The 19,846-nt window shown below is 39.4% G+C and overlaps 1 protein-coding gene across 5 annotated transcripts in view; it reads right to left on the bottom strand.

Annotated features, from left to right (window-relative positions):
- LOC147368975 (uncharacterized) overlaps nt 1-16,277 on the bottom strand; it is a 724,353-nt gene extending 708,076 nt beyond the window's left edge. For 3 of the 5 annotated variants that reach the window (XR_015167036.1, XR_015167037.1, XM_086410600.1), the window contains exon 1: nt 5,914-6,072. The gene's annotated coding sequence lies outside the window, so the exon portion shown is untranslated. The other 2 variants (XM_086410601.1, XM_086410609.1) reach the window with 1 other exon arrangement.
- Between the last annotated feature and the right edge of the window lie 3,569 nt (nt 16,278-19,846).

Genomic DNA, 19,846 nt, shown 5'->3' with positions numbered 1-19,846 from the left:
CCAGAGTTGAGCTTGAGGTTTCTGGGCGGTTTACTCCATTTCTCTGGCATTTTCCCACCCTTCTATTTCTCACTGTTTTAGGTTTTTATCCTTGAACTGGGCTGTTTTGGAGATACTCCGCTTTTATCCTGAGACCAAAAATAAAACTATGGGAACACCTCCAGGTCACATGTCATCAGGTTTCGCCTTGCCACTGTTATAGTCACTCTAGTCTAGAAGGAGATATAGGGAAAACTGCTTTATGGGACTGCACACACAAAAAAATGTTAAATAAAATGGATGATGTTGTATTGCACACTTTGATATTAACCTAACAGGGCCAGGAAGAGTTTAATTGATTGATGATGTGTTCAAGATCCATTTGAATTGTGCTAAGCTCATTCATTTTAGTTTTGCTGACAACCTGAACACCATATTTGTTAGCATAAAGTCAATCTCTGGGTAAATGTACTGTCAGCAGTGATACTGTACAGACTTCAGAGGCAAGATGCAAAAATGTCTCTCAATTTTTTAAGTAAATAAAGCCAAATTTAAAAAATTTCTAAAGCCTTTGCCTTCAGCTCCTGTTGTCAAGTGTAGATGCCTGACACTGCTGTCTTTCTCTTTCATCGGTTTGCGGCTGGTCAGCGTTATCATAGTCTCTGGGGGAACCATAACTCTGAATATTTCTTTTAAAGTCTAGTGATTTGTTAGCAGGGTGGAGAGGAGGGCTCTAATCAGGCAAAAAAAAATCTCTTGTGACAATAAAACGCAGCTAATGACTTCAGTTTGACTCTTTCATATATAGGTCAGAAATTACAACACAGCCTAGCTATAATTCATCAAAATAGGCAGGCTACAAAATTGCAACTGGTGCAAAGATATCATTAACCTTCATTTACAAACAATGACTACGTTGCCTTCTCCCTGAATCACCTCAAGTCATTCTATTTTATTTTCATGAGTTGGCCTTTCAGCTTCCCCTGATACATTTTTGGTGTGCAAAGTCTGACAAGAGGAGATTACTGAGAGTCTCCTTATTTTTCTTTTAAAGAGCCTTCCGGATGATTACTGTATTTGCTCATCAGAAAATAGAGTATGAGAACATTTTAATAGTTGCCTCTCTAAGGGCCTCATAAAAAGAAATTAAGCTACTCTCCAACTCCCTACCTGCCCCCTAAACATTGCCACATACATACAGTCTTACACTGTCCTCAGCCTTAACCTAGAAATATCATTCCTAGAAGGAATAAATTTAATTAAGCCTAGTGACATTAGTTATGTTGCTCTTTGCCTAGGAGTAGCAGCCAGGGAACATGTTAGTTCTGATTTCTGATATGATTACTGATTCACCCTTATTAATACAGTAAACCAAAGAATTTACTGTATTTTTAGAGTGTATGAAATGTGACTTGATATCCCTAAATATCAACTAGCAGCTCTGGGCTTAACAGCTGCTGCTTTTGATATCTAGTTATGTTGATTTTCTGGTGGCTCAGATGGTAAAAGCATCTGCCTACAATGCAGGAGACCTGGGTTTGATCCCTGGGTTGGGAAGATCCCCTGGAGAAGGAAATGGCAACCCACTCCAGTATTCTTGCCTGGAAAATCCCATGGACGGAGAAGCCTGGTAGGCTACAATCCATAGGGTTGCGAAGAGTTGGACACAACTGAGTGACTTCACTTTCTTTTCTTTATGTTGATTTTGAAGTATGTTTCAATATGCTCAGCAATTGCACAAAGATACTTGATGAGAAAAATCAAGGAAGTATTCCAGATCTATATAAAATAGTAACATGTAACACGTCTGCTTTATACCAATAAGGAAGAGATTACCTGAGCCAAGTTTGCACATTTCAAAGAAGACTTATAGATTTTGATACCTCAAAGATTTATTCTTTCAGTAAGGCTATTTTTGGGAACAGGCTTCCCTGGTGGATCAGTGATAAAGAATATGCCTGTCAAAAAAAAAAAAGAATATGCCTGTCAATGCAGGAGATGCAGGTTCTACTCCTAGGTAAGGATGATCACATGGAGAAGGAAACAGCAATCCACTCAGGTACTTTTGGCCTGAGAAATTCCATAGACAAGAGGAGTCTGGCAGGCTACAATCCACGGGGTAGCAAAAGAGTAGATCAGGACTTAGCGACTACACAAGGGCTATTTTTGTACTTAGTATAACATAACTTTATAGAGACTATAAGAAACGTATCAAGCAGAAAACAGGAATACCTCTATCATTTTCCTATGTATTTTACTCCCTAACAAGCAAGCTCCTTGGCATCTTTAAGTTTGAATCTTAATATATATATATATATATATATTTTATGACAGATACACTGTTTGATTCAATGTTATATTCAAAATGAGTTCTCCAAAAGAAGTTTTTGACTGACTGGATCCTGATTTTGACACTTCTGAGACTAGATGACACTTAGACCTCTTCCTGCTTCAAATTCTTTAAAACTTAGCAGGGACAACCTTGTGTAGAACAACTCTAGCAGTATTTTGAGTTGATGCATACAAAGCAATTTTAACAACTTGGGAAAATGCTTATTAAATAATGTTATTCAATGATGAGGCTTCCCCGGTGGCTCAGACGGTAAAGCGTCTGCCTGCAATGCAGGAGACACAAGTTCAGTCCCTGGGTTGAGAAGATCCCCTGGAGAAGGCAATGACACCTCACTCCAGTACTCTTGCCTGGAAAATTCCATGGACTGAGGAGCTTGGTAGGCTACAGTCCATGGGGTCGCAAAGAGTCGGACACGACTGAGCAACTTCACTTTCACAATGATGACACAATGCAAAACTATTTCCTTATAAGTCTGTTTATTTGCAAACCCATTCAATTTTCCACCCCATTCTTACTGCCCCATTGAACCTGGAGAAACAGTATAGAGCTCTGCTTGCTGAGGGGTCATCAATGATCTGATTTAAGGGAGTCAATTATATTTTCTATTACTGGAATATTTTTTCTAATTGCTTGTAAAAATTTAAAAAGTCACACATCTTTTAGTACGTAAATTGACATTCTTTTTAGTGAGATGGCTGGATGGCATCACCGACTCGATGGACATGAGTTTGGGTAAACTCCGGGAGTTGGTGATGGACAGGGAGGCCTGGCGTGCTGCGATTCAAGGAGTTGCAAACAGTCAGACACAACTGAGCTGAACTGAACTTAGTGTACAATTCTATACATTTTGACAAATGCATAAGGCCATGTTGCTACCACCATAATCAGAATATGGAACATTTTAAGTTCACCCCGTGACCTTAAAAAAACTTTCTTACACTACCTCTTGGTAGCCAAACAATGTCACCCCTAACTGGCAAGGTACTAGCTGCTCCAGAAAGTAACTAAAAACAGTGTTTCTCCATGTGTAAGGCTCATCCTAGCGAAGGTATGTAAGATGAAAGTGTTCACACACACAACATTAGGTAATAGTAACTCAAAGAGTTTGAGCACAGACCCCATGCTTCAGTCCAAGGAGTTGCAGAGAGTCGGACACAACCAAGCGACTGAACAACTCAGAGAGTTATAGTTATTCTATTTTCAATTCTTTCTCAGCTCTTCCAAAGAAATTAAGGGGAAAAAATTATTTTAGCACAAGAATACCCTTCTCTCCTCCTTAAAACTAACATCTCCTTTTTAAGAAAAAGAGACCAGGCTTTAAGCTCAGATCCTTTTTAGCCTTGAGAATCTAAAAACTGTTGTTTCATCTTCACAGTTTTTGTGCTGAGTCTTCTATTTTTGGCATGTGATATCCTGTTTCTTTTTATAACAGATTTAGTTAAATAAAAAGGTAAGTGGGTTCTTTCTTTTTTTTTTTCTTTCCTAAGACTTAGCAAATTTTGGAAAGGTGGATTCACAAACAACTCAAGTGTGGGAAACTGTACTCCAAAAGCCATTCTTGCTAAAATTCTTTCTCTCTAAACCCTGGTGACTGCCTTTGGTCTGGAGTTTGAACACAATCAATGGCTCAAAGGTGGGCAAGCCCTAGTCCTCGGGGGAGATGGGGACCAGAGAGGGGATGGTGGGGACACTGAGCCTGAAGAAAAAAAACAAACCCTTGAGTTTCACACACACACAGTCCTCCATGAATCACCTCCACCACCAAGGCAAGCCTCCCACACCCACGCCTCGGATCATTACCCTGCTTTCTTCCAAGAAAAGATACTCAGTGGAAGAGGCAGGTTATATGACTCATTCTAGACCCAACAACATTCCAAAACTTGGACCTCACTTTTGTTAAACATGATCCAACAAATCCAAGCTCATTATTTCTATTTATCTTTGAGCCATGCAGAAAACAGAGACGACAGCCACAATTCGCTCTTAAATGTTAGCAGAAACCAATCTAAATTCCTGATCTTTGGGAGTCCAGGAGAAGTCAAACCAAGGAGATTATATGATGCCCTGCCAGGAATGTACCTAAGAAATAATTATAGTGAAATTCTCTTTTTGTCTGTTACTATTAATTGCCAAGCACTCTATCAGCAAGCAAGTAAGCAAGTGACCCTGATCTTTCAATTTTTAGATGCTAAGGGATAAGATAAAACAATAGATTCCTATTTGGGGAGAAGTGGGCTCTTATTTTTGTGATAAACCAAATAGTGCACTGGGTAAGTCCTGCTATCATTTGATAAGGAAACAGCAGAGACTGATGGTTGAGGACAGAATTCCAAGAGATTTCTTTTAAAACAGAATTGGTAGGAGAAAAAACATAATTAAGTGAATTATCGTTCCAAATGTTACTAATGACATCCACAAGAAACTAGGATTAGGTCAAGAAGTAAATGAGGAGGATTATGGCAAGAAGACTAAGAATGAAGTCATTCAGCCGAACTATTGTTGGGTCAAGATTATCAGAGCTGGGACTTCACTGGAGGTCTACTGGTAGGGGGCCCGGATGTGATCCTTGGTCAAGGAACTAGACCCCAGTCTGCCCTCAACCAAAAGAGCCTCCTGGGCCGCAACTAAGACCTGGCACAGCCAAATAGATAATAAATATTTTTTTAAAAGATTATAGGAGCTAAGACATAATACCATAAATCACTTAATCACACAGGAAGATGATTAATTAATACAGTTTTGATTACCTAATACCTATGTTCAGATGTATCAAAATTGGTACAGACAATTCTTCAAAACAACCTCTTAGACATTACATTAGTGGCAAACTCTAGAAGGTTTCTAAGACTAAGGCCAGTAGAACCCACAGTCAGAATCCTGTCTGGTCTCCCCACGTCCTGCTAGGTAACACCCCTGACATCGACAACACAGCCAAAGCAGAAATGGACTGCCACCGGCTGCTTCGACATTGTGCATTTTACATTTTCAATAAAAACCATGTACTCATGACTTTTGGAAAATATATTCATATATTCACATATACGACATGTGAATATGTTAGAAATCAATCAAAATCTTATTTATTCAAAATACAGCAATGGAAAACTTCTTTGTTATTAATAAAGCTGCATTACAATAAATTCTAGATTGCACTCAAATATCACCCACATTATAAAAATAAAGTACTTACTAACAGCAACAAATACAACAGAGTTAAACTGGCAGTTGCTTATATAACGTAACAAATACATCCCAAAGTCCTAAGTCATGCACCATATTTTGAAATTCCTCCTCAGTAAAAATTCAAAATCACACATGACAGAGCTTCACACTGCCAAGATCTGATTCACTAAATGCTACTTAATAAGAGAGTGCTAGATTTTCATAAAATTTATGATAAAAGAATTTTACATTAGTATTTATGGCAAACTATGCAACCAGGCAACAGACACAGATACATGTGCATACCCATGATTATAACCAACCAAAACTAAATCTTGGTCTTTTTTAATACATTTGCAGACATAGCCTTATTGATGTGTTCGGATCTCACAATTGTTGATTTCACAACTAGAAGTTACCTTGAAGTTCAGGGTGCCTGAGAAAGCCGAAATGCAGATGACTTTACTAATCGGACCTGCGTTCAAACATCCAAGGCGGTGTGCTCCATACCACCTAACCTGACTTTGAGTCAAGTTCTCAGTTTTTCTGAGAAGCTGTGGGACACAGCACAGCTACTGTACCCACCTCAGCAAGCTCTTTGGAGGAGAGCACGAGGCACCACGTGCAGAGCCTGCAGCAGGGCCAGGCACACAGGGCAGGCTCACTAAGCATGGGCTGCCCTCATCTGTCTCATCCACCACAGCTGCACGACCCTGGGAGGGAAAATGAGGACCCGACCGAGACCAAGCAGTTAGCAAGTGGGAGAGCTCGGGCTGGACTCAGGGGTCCTGCATTTTCTTCCCATGCGTTTGCCACTTAACCACAGCTGCCCCTCATGTTTCCTCCAGTTAAAGATCAAGCTTGTAAAAGATGGATGAAGATGGTCATCCCCAGGGCTTCTGCTCAGTGAAGCCACAGGAACCACGTGTGATGTGAGATGAAATCACCCTGGAACGGGGTGTGGAAGCCAGCAAGAGAAATCCCTCCTGTGTTCCATTAATTATGACACAGTTAAACAGACTCTGAAAAATTTCAAACCTGGGAACACATGCCCACAAAGACACCCAGGGCCTGGCAGTGACTCTGACTCACATTCCTCAGTCAGGTGCCAAGCAGAGCTCCAGCACCAGCACACAAGCCACTTTTGTTTAGAATACCTCAAAAAGCCAGCCAAGTGGCAAATGTGGACATCTGTGCTAGACTGTGGCTGTCCTGTTTTTTCAGTCTAATCTGTCAAGATAACCATTTCCCCATTCTCTTAAACAAACACAGACTTCCTTGTTTAAACACTATAACAGTTCTAACAGAACACACAGCTTTTAATCATTCTGCGTTAAGTACACTGGCAAGAGTCTGAGAAAAGAATCAAAACATCTTAAATGTAAACTGGCTGATTTTGCTGTTTTGCAAATCCCAGGAAATAGGAGAAAGGAACCTGGAATTCCTGATAAAAGGAATACAGCATTATAGGAGAAACTGGAGTCAGTTTTAAATTATCATTGAATTAGAAATGCAACGGGGAGCCCAGTTCAGCTTCTAATGAAAGAAGAAAAAAAAAAAGAAATCGGGTCCTGTTTTTTTTTTACCTCCTGCAAAATGATTTAAGTTTAGCAAATTTAAGTTACTTGCTTCAATTGTTTTGAACTATTTATGAAAGCAGCAGCGATGCTTGAGCAGCGAGCTGAGCTTGGAAAGCTGTTTAAACAGGAGCAAGGTTGCTTCACCACTCAGTTAACTCCCTCCTGAAAGCCCTTTAGTATAAAGTTTTGTCGCAGCACGGTGCACGTTCTGTTTCATTGATGAGGTGTTCTGGGTCATTTCCTAATATTTGAGAATAGACATGGAAGGGTAGGGGGAGAAACTTTCACGGTGGAATGAGCAGGAATATTGACAATGCTGAAGTTCAGTTTGTGCTTCTTCAGCCTCACTACTCCTGATTTCACTTGCAAAAGACCCAAACGCTCTCTTAAACATGAAGAAGTTAAAACTTACATAAAATCCAGACATGTCTTTTACGTTTTTTTGAAGAGAAAAATGGTGGTTAAATAATCCAAACTCTGCATTGTCCATGCTTGATCATGATGCACATAAAAGTTTTGAGATCAGACTGATTTGAGTTCACATTCTGGTTCAGCAACTCAAATCATGTGACTTTAGACAAGTTAATACACCTTTCTGAGCCTTAGTTTCTTCATCTGTGAAATGAGGATAAAAAGAGCTTACTCACAGGGCACTTGTGAAGATGAGATATATTTGCGATGGTAAGTGCTTCATAAAGTCATCAACGAATATGTAAAACATCCACTAACACCTATCATAATTAGAAAATGTCCTGACATAAAATTCAAGCAAGTAGAGTTGACATATAACATATGGATTATCAACTTTACAAAATGAGAAAATAATGTAACATTGAAATACTAAACCCATTTAAGAGAGAGAATGCTCTGTCAATCACATGTATAATTCCTTATGAAAAAAGGAGTCAGAATCTACACCGTTGTCACAGTCATCCCAACACAGCTGGCTGGGTCACAGTCCCTGGACACAGGTAGGATACCAGTGTGTGGGCTCTGGCATTCGGGCTCCTGCTTGAGACTGGAGTCCAATCCACAGAAGGCTGGAGGGCCCTAGTAGGTTGGGATTAGCTGATCAATCAAATCTTCCACTTGAATGACAGTCATTCTTGGAAGGCATCTATGCTCACTACTGTACCACAGATGTGACCAAGTCATTCTCGATGACAGCAGTACCAGCAAAGAGCAGCACAAGCTGACTGATCATTAACTGACCTCAGTGGAAAAATTCAGGACTCGGGTGGGAGCAACAAGGGCTTTGTTGAGGAGACAAGGAAACTAAGCCACAGAGCTGAAAATACTTGTTCTCTAGGATCCTGACTGTGTGGTAAGTGAGATTATTTCTAATCATTCTTTATTTCCTTATGAATCCTTACAATAAATACCCTAATTAAAGTAACCTGAATATATATTGGTTATATAATATATAAAATATATTATATATATTTACAAGTTTATATAATATATAAAATACAAATATTTTATATTTTAGTTATATAATATATAAAAGGTTATATTCCATTTTCAACCAGAAAAGGTCAAACAGCATAATTTTATTTTTGATGATTCAGGGGACCTTATGGATCTCATAATACTTGAGGGTCAGAATTATTCACATCAGTTATCTGTAAGAGCATCAGTACCTCTTGAGATTTATATCTGCATTCTGATGGTTCCTATTAAATACTGGGTAACACTAATGAGAATCTCTTGAGTTCAATGTAACAATTCCATTAAACAAATATTTATTAATACTCCATGGGATACAGATGCCTACTGTATAAAGATACATGGCTAAATACTATGAATAATTCACAAATGAATACAAAGTTTCCTCTCTCAAAAATATTACAGATGAATGGGATTTGACAAGTTCACAAACACTATGACAGACAATATGATTAATGCTTTAAGAGTAAGAAGTACTCCACTCAATACTGTCTAGTGGCCTATATGGGAAGAGCATCTAGAAAAGAGTGGATATATGTATAACTGAGTCACTTTGCTGTACACCTGAAACTAACTTAACATCGGGAATCAACTGTACCAATAAATTAAAAAAAAAAGAGTAAGAAGTAAAATTTTTACCACAATCCAGGTAACTATATGAGGTGACGGATGTATGAATTAGCTTCAACATGGTAATCATTTCACCATGTACATGACTATCAAATCATCAGGTTGTATACCTTATATATAATTTTAATGTTTCAATTCAGATCAGTTCAGTCGCTCAGTCGTGTCCGACTCTTTGCGACCCCATGAATCGCAGCACGCCAGGCCTCCCTGTCCATCACCAACTCCTGGAGTTCACTCAGACTCACGTCCATCGAGTCAGTGATGCCATCCAGCCATCTCATCCTCTGTCGTCCCCTTCTTCTCCTGCCCCCAATCCCTCCCAGCATCAGAGTCCTTTCCAATGAGTCAACTCTTCGCATGAGGTGGCCAAAGTACTGGAGTTTCAGCTTTAGCATCATTCCCTCCAAAGAAATCCCAGGGCTGATCTCCTTCAGAGTGGACTGGTTAGATCTCCTTGCAGTCCAAGGGACTCTCAAGAGTCTTCTCCAACACCACAGTTCAATTATACCTCAATAAAAGTGATGGGAAACTCTAAAAATATAGCTCAATAGGTAAAGTAAACCATGGACTGAAATAAATTTTGAAAAGCAACAACAGCAAAAGTTTGACTGTGATCCAGAGTTGGAAGAAATTTCAAGCATTTGGGAGGAGAAGTCTGCCCAGGAATCAGGGAAGATTATAGGAAGGTTTGACTCTAAACATCTTGAAATTCCAGTAGAGTTTCAGTGGGATGATGAAGCAGGGGGTGGGGAGGAGGGAGCTGGAAAGAGTGTGAGCAAGGACAGTGAAGAATATTTGGGGATCAAATCAGTATCACTGACTGGCATGTAGAGAACTTGTAATAAAAGATAAGGATGGAAGAAGGTTTGGGGCCAGGGAATGAAGGCCTTGAAATGTCATGATAAAAGAATTTGGAATTTATTTTGTAAGTAATAAAGTCTAGAGAGGTTTTGATCAGGGAATGATATAATCAGCCAAGTCGGTGTCTGACACATGCTTCCACACTTCAATACCTTTTCTATAAAAATACGACTTTATCAAAATATTTTTACGAATAAAATAGCACATACTTAGAAAATAGGAATAAGCAATAGAAACACAATAAAGACCAAGAATTTAAATAGTATAACATCAACACATAATATGGTCTCCAATCTGCCTTATCAGTGAAAGATGCCAATTTTCTCTCCTAATAATCACTAGAAGCTGATTCCTGCAACCAATATTTTTTCTTCACAGAGCACAGAACCAGCTAGTCTTATTTGTCTGGTGTTTTCCTGAGGCTACAGCATAGAGCAGACATAAAGAATGTGAGGTAGACTACACCAAAAACTGAAATTTTCATCCATAACTCCTGCAGTATCAATTGTCCCAGCCTGAGGGAGGGATGGACTGGGAGTTTGGGGTTAGTAGTTGCAAATTATCACACAGGGAAAAACAAGCAACAAGGCCTTCCTGTGTAGCAGAGGGAGCTATTCAAAGTCCTGTGATGAACCGTAATAGAAAGGAATGTGAAAGAGAATGCACATAACCATATAGACGAGTCACTCTGCTATACATCAGAACTTAACACAACATGGTAAATCCACTATACTTCAATAAAAAATAAAAATAAATAAAAATAAACTGGCACAGGTCCTTTGGAGATCAATGTGGCATGTGTATTAAGAGCTATAGAATTCATATTCACTGACCCCAGTACACTCACTCTGGGTTTCTAGTCTAAGGACATTTTTAAAAATAAACAGAAAGCGTTAAGAATTGATAGGATTATTATAGTGTTATATACATAGATGAAAGAAAATAAACAGAAACAATTTTTTTTAAAAAATAGGAAGAATCCTTACATGATAATGATGAAGACTGTAGGAACATCCAACAATGTTTCTGTGCCAAGTGTAAAACAATTAGACCCAACATACACATCATGTAAAAAAAAAAGTCATAAAAGAGATTGGATGACAATAGATTTTAAAAAGCTAGGATACCAAGTTGTGTTGGGATAATTTCTTGAAAGATGTTTTTCCCCCCTCTATTTTGTCTTTCGAGGTGCTGTTATGTTGTTACAATTAACAAAGAGTAAAGGGGGAAAAAGAGGTTAAAAACAGAGCCATAAGAGAAAGCTAGCAGTGCCTTTAAGATCAGGTGTTAAACGAGTAGCAAGTGGCCCTAAATAGCTTCTTTCCTGACAGAGCCCAGGGGGGACTCAGAGTGCTGTGCACATTCCCGGGAGGCTGCCAAAGCCACATAGCATAGGGTGAAAGATGAGTTTCAGGAGGATTTTGTCCTCCTGTGTTCCTGCATGATAGAGCAATAAGAAGAAGAGCAAGAAAGGGAAGAAAGAGGGTGCGTGTGACATTTCACTGAGCAGTAGCTCTAATATACAGATCATCAGACAATGCCCTCCACGTTCTATTCTCAAATGCTTATATAGTATATAGTTTCCTTCTTCTTCATCCCTGGGGAATGAGAACTAGGAAGTTTAATAACAGAATACCCCTGATTTAGTACCATACATTTAGAAATAGACCTATTTCATTTATTAAGTAAATCAGCAAAAACAAAATGTTTTCTAATCACAACTGAGACGACGATAAAGACCTGCTTAAACATCTTGTGTGGCATCACAGAATGTGTATTTAATTGTTGGCTACAGATAGGCAATATTTTATCTCTACATGTCTCAGAATAATCTTATTTACAGAATTATTCATAATTCTACAAAATGTACAGCAACTGAAAGAACGAAAAAAAAAAAGAGCACCACCATATAAAACGAGGCAAATTAAATTCTTACTTCACAAAGATTTAAATATTATTCAATAATTAAGGGGCTGCTTGGATTAAAACAGTTTTAAAGGGAAAGGCTGACTCAAAGGCAATTAGTACTGTTAAATAAAAGTTTTGCTTTTGGGGACTTTCATTATTTACAAGATCTTTTTATCATTAATTTAAATTAGACATTTAACTAGCTTGCTACCATGTATGTTGTATAAGACAGAAACTAACATTTTTCTCTGCACCTATTTTCACGTGGAACCTATTCCCATTGGTGGGTGGCTGTTCTGATCTGGCCCTGGGTGCTGGAGTTATTTTGGGGATATACAAACATCTTTAACCCTGTTCCTCCTGACTATTGTGAGGAAGATATACAGGAAGAATACAGAGTCTTGGCAGTATTTCACACTCTGTTCCAAGGAGAATGGAAAGGTTAAGAATGAAGAAAATTAAGCAGACAACCATGTGTGGCCAGAAGAAAGGCTTGCTTTTCTGCAGAGGCGGATTCTCCGACACAAATAAGAGAAAGGCCCATGAATGAGACCATGTCAACTTCCTCTGCCTGCATAGGAATGCCGGCCTTCTTCCCTTTCGGAAAAACAAGTCATCCGTGCACCCGAGTTCAAGGCTGCTTTGTCAAATGTTTCCGAAGCTCCAGTGACAGCACAGTGACACAGGTCCAAGGGAAAGGGCCAAGCTGGTTTTTCGGGGCCTAGTCTGAGGGAATTCCTAGGGTTCACTCCGCATGTTAATGAAATCTGAACCTCACATTATCTCCTAGTCAATAAACCTCTGGAAACGTGTGGCTTGATTTGGGAAGGGGAGCACTTTTTCAGGAGTCTCAAGATGGTGTTCGGCTGGCTCTGGGGCTTATGGATACATCTTTAAATGTTCAAGGGAAGTGATCCTGGGTTTTGGCAGTGCCAGTACTCACAGTGGTTGAGACTCAAGTCAAATTGTTTCACAGATGAAGTCTAAGTCAGAAAGTTTGCTAAATTATACTTTAATCCATGGATTAGTACACTCGATTTCTTTTATGATTTTTTTTTCTCATAAATTATTTTGCTCTCCAGAAGTGATTCCAGTTAGGGAATACGTCATCAATTCCCAGGGTAGGCATTAGCTCATGGCAGATGGAAAGGCTCAAGAACCTGATATTTTATAAATGAACGAGGCTCCTATAATCCAGATCTGAACATTATTCGGTTTTTATATGGGCAAATAGGCCTCAAAGTTACTGAACATTAAACAATGAGTAATATGTTGCTATAGAAATTCCATATTAAAATCAGATGTGTATAAAAGTCATTTTGATTTTTTTTGGGGGGGTTATTGTTGCACGTGTTAAGTTTTTTAAAGTCTCTTCAAAAAAAAAAAAAACTTTAAAAGACTCTTAGCTGGTTGGCAGACTTGTAGCCATCTCTGTCAATGGCAGAAGTTATTCATAGGGTGATAGGGTGTTATTCCAACAAGACTCTCCCCCCCCTCAAAGGAAGGTTCTCATGAAGTCAGGTATCTTTACAGATTGTTAGCGGTATTCTTTAGGATTTCAGAACAAAGATATCTCACTCCAGGTAATCTGACAACACAGTAGATGTTCTGTTAGTGTGTGTAGTGTTGCTGCTAAGTCGCTTCAGTCGTGTCCGATTCTGTGCCACCCCCATGGACTGCAGCCTACCAGGTTTCTCCATCCATGGGATTCTCCAGGCAAGACCACTGGAGTGGGTTGCCATTTCCTTCTCCAATGCAGGAAAGTGGAAAGTGAAAGTGAAGTCACTCAGTCATGTCTGACTCTAAGCGACCCCATGGACTGCAGCCTACCAGGCTCCTCCATCCATGGGATTTTCTGGGCAACAGTACTGGAGTGGGGTGCCATTGCCTTCTCCGTGTGTAGTGTTAGTCGCTCTTTATGATCCTATGGACTATAAACCCACCAGGCTCCTCCATCCATGAGATCTCCCAGGCAAGAATACTAGAGTGGGTTGCCATGATCCCTAAACAGCCAAATTCCCAGACTAGTTGATCTTTCCCAGCCCTGATTCTTGACACTGCACACAGATGGCCAACACAGCTCATCACTAATAGGCTCTTCTCTAGATAAAATATCTGAGCACTTCTGCTCCAATCAGTTGTATAGTTATCAAGAGCATTTGGTCGTCAACCAGCGGACACAAATTGCCTTTGTTATTATGATTATGTCATTTATTTACTATTTAAAATACACTGATAAAAGTGCCCAAAGAAAGAGATCTGTACTTTCTCGTTTTTTTTTTTAATGTCATCATTTATTTAAGTAAAACAAGAAGGAATGAGAATTTGAACAAGAGTGATGGCAAAAGTGAGAGGTGTATAGAAGAGAAACTGCAGAGTAGAAGTAACAAATTCCTAAACATTTAGAAGCAGTTAACGAGACTCCAAAGTTTCAGTGTGGGTGGTAGGTAGCACTTGAAAAAGACACAGGGGAATCTGAAAAAGAAGCTGGTATAGTGGGAGGAAAGGGATTTAGGTTTCTTATTTCTTAAAGTTAGGACAGACAAAGACATCCAGGTCATTTTGTGAAGGTCATTAGAAGGTAGTTAGAAATATAGGCGAGGAGTCATTAATAAAAGTACGGTTTGGAAGCGGTAATGTCGACAGTAGCAGTTAAAGTCCTGAGGATGGAATAAACCTGAAAGACAAAAGAGAAGAGTGACCTGAGCGGGGAATAAATCTACGTTTTCAGGCAAAAGGAGAGAAGGGCCACACAGGAGATAGAGGAATTCAAAAATCAAGGATAAGAATTGTAAGGGGACAGGGCTTAGACTCCAAGGGAGGAGAAAGTTGGGGATGTACGAGACTGTCAAGGGCAGATGCTTCAGAGAAATGCCATTTAACCCGTCAGTCACCAGGCTCCGCTCAAGGAAGCACTCTCAGCGGAAAGGTGAGGGCTACAACTGGGATTTTTACACCAGGTTTCAAAATGTGAAGGACTGAGTATCTGGTGAGGAAGAAGGGGCAAGGCAGTAGGAAGCTCAAGAAGTCTGAACAGAAGAGGGGGGAGAAGCATTATGTCTTAGGGCATAAGATGGTTGAGTGGCTGAGATTCTTTTAGCTGATGGTGTTTATGGGAAAAAGGATGGTCGCATTAAAGACAATAAAGCTGGCAATATAAACCTGAGGGGAAGGTCCCCAAGGAGGCAGGAGAGAGAAGAGCAAGAGAGCAATAAAGGGCAAATTTGGCAAAAAGGAAAACGACCTTCTTTCTTGAAGGTAGGAGTAAGGTAAGAGAGAGGGTGAAGAGAGGAGGAAAATGAAAAATGAAACTGAGGATTCACCACGGAAAGAAATTAATACTACAAAATATTTTTGGTTATTTTTTTTTTTCAACCTGGAGAAACATTATACAATCATGCTGGGCCATGCTAAGTCACAGTCAGCCCACCAGGCTCCTCTGTCCAGGGCATTCTCCAGGCAAGAATACTGGAGTGGGTTGCCATTCCCTTCTGCAAGGAATCTTTCAGACCCAGGGATCAAACCCCCCTCTCTTAAGTCTCCTGCACTGGCAGGTGAGTTCTTAACCACTTAGCGCCACCTGGGAAGTCCACAGACAATCTGGCAGAACCAAGAAAAGACTGAATTAACAATCTGAGCTTCTCTTCATGCTCTCGAGTCATGACTGGGTACAACAGACGGCCTCAAGGCCTGTGTCAGGGTCTCGGCATAAGTAAGGCATAGTCTTTTTGGGAATCCACTAAATAGTTCCTCCCTCTATAATGCTCACAGCACCAGCCTGAATCCTTCAGCACACAGATTTTTCTATAGTGATGGTTGGTATTTCTAACTGAAGCCCCATCACATTATTTGAGTATTTGCTTCTCAAAAGCAAAGCGTTGTGATGACAGGGATGACAAGTCCCAGCCCATCAGAAGGGTTCTCCACAGGCCTTCCTTACCTGTTCACAGCCTCTTAAAAATGTGCCAGATTGAAACATGAAGCAGTTGGACTGGCTTTTTCTTTCTAGAAACCTTGAACAGCTGAGGCATTTATAATTTAACGTGATAGGAATCGGTCTTTACTGGGTTATTTCAATCTTAGGCCAAAACATTTCAACTGCCTTGAGTAATCATATGAATGGAGAGACTCTCTCCATTTCTGTTGAACATGAACGCTTGTCCCCACTAATTTTAGTGTGGTGGGGTAAAATGCCTTGTATGATTTGAAGGGGGGTCTCCCAATGGCTCGCTGTCCCATGATACATCCATCATGTGGTTGCTCAAGGCCCAGATCCTCCCATTTCATTCTGCTGACAGGGCCATTGCAGTTTTACAAGTCACCTTTAGGTTGAAAATAATCCTGAGAGGAGATACCCACTAACACTTTATAAACGGATTGTATCAAATCTGTCCGCCTGTCTAGAACAATGAAGGACAGAAAGGCAAATGGTCTAGCCTTAGATAGGCCAGTGGGGAGTGCAGGCCTGGGAAGAAGCATCTCTAGATGGAGGAGCCTGGGTAGCCAGCCTGGTCTCCTGGAGCAGGCATAGGAGAATAACTCCACGGGACAAGTGGAGCAAAGCTTCCTTAACTTACCAAGGGACCCCCAAAGACTTGTAGCTCAGGCCCATTCAGAAGAAATAACTTAAGGTCACCTGGGTTGTAACCCACCACAGTGCTCCACAGGTGAAACTCCAATCTGGTGACACCCTACCCCCGATCCCTGCTAGCGTTCTGTTCTCTGTGTAAGTTCAGACAGGACCAAGTCATAAGATAAAGGGGATTAGAATACTAGGTGGACAATCAGACCAGATGATGCTTTAAAAACTCTTCTAATATCAAGATTCTGTGAGTCTATAAAACACTGCTCAAAGTGTGTTGTCTGAAGCTTAGAATTTCAAGGGTGTTTGATTAGGTACTCTCTTTCAACAAAGATTTCCATTTTTTAAATAATGAAATTATTCCAGCTCAGTTTTCAAATTTATTTCTTGATGGATTATGAGTACAGAAAAGTCAGAAAGTTTGTAAATACATTTCATTTAGCAGTTGAGGAATCTTGGCTACATCATATACCTCTTGATGTTATTTTGGGATAAGAAAGGGGATGGGAAAGAAAAATAATGTTTAGTGTGTAACTATTAGGCACTTTGCAATTCATCACCTTATGTAATTCTCTTTAATACACATACTTATTTTTTTGTTATTCCCACCTTATATATGAGAGAATTGATACTCATTGAGGTTAAATAACTTGCCCAGGAACATAAAATCAAATGCAACAGATTCGGGGTCTAAGCAGTGTTTCTGATACCAAATCTCATGTTCCTTCTACTATGCCTATAGCCTATCTCATGGTGGTGGTGGTGGTTTACTTGCTAAGTCATGTCTGACTCTTGTGACCCCATGGATTATAGCCTGCCAGGCTCCTCCGTCCATGGGATTCTCCAAGCAAGAATACTGGAGTGGGTAGCCATTTCCTTCTCCAGGGGATCTCCCCAACCCAGGGATCAAACTTGGGTGCCCTGCATTGCAGGCAGACTCTTTACTGATTGAGCTACATAGTAGCCCTGGCTATCTCATATTCTGAGTTAAATATCAACACTTCTTGATTGATTCCACCAAGTCATTCACTTTCAGTAGTGAAAGTCATGAGCTATATAACACAAGGACATTCTAGCCCTTAGTAAACAATCTTTTATCAAATAAGGAAATTTTTATGCCCATTCTATTCATACAAGAATTTCAACTAAAATGTGATAAATTCTTAAAGCATTTAAAATACCAAATATTGAAATACAGTACTGTTTGTTTTATAATATATGTTAAAGCAGATTTAAAAGCAAAAATACAATGGGTTTTTAAAAAAAAAAGAATTTGATACTCTAAAATATGACCAATAGGATTAATCTTACATATTCAAATAGGATCCTTAAAAAAATATTAACTCTACAATAGTTAGAACTCCTATTCATGTCACCACTGAAGATCTTTTTTCACTCTGGTGTTTAAATGTTTATGAAATTAGAAAGATGGTAACAATAACCCTGTGTACAAGACAGCAAAAGAGACACTGATGTATAGAACAGTCTTTTGGACTCTGTGGGAGAGGGAGAGGGTGGGAAGATTTGGGAGAATGGCATTGAAACATGTAAAATATCATGTATGAAACGAGATGCCAGTCCAGGTTCGATGCACGATACTGGATGCTTGGGGCTAGTGCACTGGGACGACCCAGAGGGATGGTATGGGGAGGGAGGAGGGTTCAGGATGGGGAACACATGTATACCTGTGGCGGATTCATTTTGATATTTGGCAAAACTAATACAATTATGTAAAGTTTAAAAATAAAATAAAATTAAAAAAAATAAATGTTTATGAAAGTAAAATAGATTCCCATGAAATTTGGTGGTAGACTTGCTAGCAATTATATGATCATATATTTTTAAAAAATCGTATTCTCTGATTCAGAGCAAACTAAGTAGGTTGGCTGTTACCCTTTTCTTAGAGTAAGAGAAATAAAAGTAGATGTTTACTCCTACATAATTTGAAACTATTTATAAGAAATCTATAGAAAAAAAAACAAAACTGAACTTCATGAAACTATTTGGCTATTTTTCTCTATGAGGTTTGAGTCCCACAAGCATGCTTCTCCAATTGTATGAGTCTTCCTGCAAAAAGAGGCTAATTATGAGTTATGCGAGGTTTTAATGGCTCCTCTGTAGGAACTGCTAAGAATAACCAGGCTCTGCCCTTCCTTTAGTTCTTGGATCACATCCTACTCTGGAACCTCACAGACCATCAGTGCCTCAGGCTGTGGTTGTGGCGTTCAGACCGGACCACCTATATGGAGCACACTGGTGGTGTCCAGCTCTACCCAGCCTTTTATAAATAGGCTCAATATGCTGAGTTTTTAGATTAAGAAAGTGATAACACTTTTGACCTGTCATTACCTCTTCCAAAAGTTAAGGAAGTGTACTGCTTTGCCTGCTAAACCACACCATCTATTAGCAACACATATTATTATAAGCTGGGTCCATGGACTATATAAACATCTACACCAGAGAAGGAGGGGAGCTTAGTTCCTAAAGCTGTTCATTTCTTTCAGTTATTAACCAACCTTTTCTTCAAAGATAGGTTCCAGATGAATCCCAGAGTTGGGAAAATCATGCCAAACACTTTAAAATTCTGAACACACTTCAAAGTAACTACAGCTGTCCTGTGATATTTTTTGACTTAGTATCTTAGGAAATTCTTTTCCATGGACATACATTTGATTTTATAACAGACATCAACAGGGAAATGGAATTTGCTTTGCAGAATTCACTTTATAGGCAAATTTACCAGCATGCACCTACTTCATAAACTGAGATATGAAATTTATTTAATGTTCATATCTCTCATCTCTATATCTGCTCACCTCTTTGGGGCTTCCTTCATGTAGAATCTGACGAGAAAACTGAGTAGAGGAGAATCTGATTAATTCAACAAATATGACAGGCTTGCAGGAGAGAGCTCAACGTAACATTTATAACCATTTCGAAGAGCCTTCCAGAAAGACTGAATCACTTAGTTGCCGCCCCATTCCTAACCCTTTCCACCTAAAAAAATTAAACTACCTAATTAAGAAAGTACTATTCTCATCGAGCCATTCTCATCCCTATCTTACAGATTAGGAGACAATGGCTTTGCGATGCTACTTGATTTTCACAAAATCACAAAGTTAACAGGTGTGGTGATAATCTTAAAAGAAAGGTTCTTTCATGTCTTTTAATCCCAAATTTCACTTTTTGTCCCCCCACTAAACTGTACGGTCTTATTTGCTCAGTCTAACAATAGTGATCATTTTTCTTTCTTGTGCTTCTATTTTCCTTCTTACGGAATTTCTTTTCTCACTTCTTCACCCAACTGAACAAAAAATAGTTTAATGAATTCAAAATCTTCAAAAT

Source organism: Bos grunniens, chromosome 7 (assembly GCF_055505025.1).
Source record: "Bos grunniens cultivar Pamir isolate PY7600 chromosome 7, Bosgru_T2T1.0, whole genome shotgun sequence".
Classification (NCBI taxonomy): Eukaryota; Metazoa; Chordata; class Mammalia; order Artiodactyla; family Bovidae; genus Bos; species Bos grunniens.
This window is presented reverse-complemented; position numbering and strand designations above follow the sequence as displayed.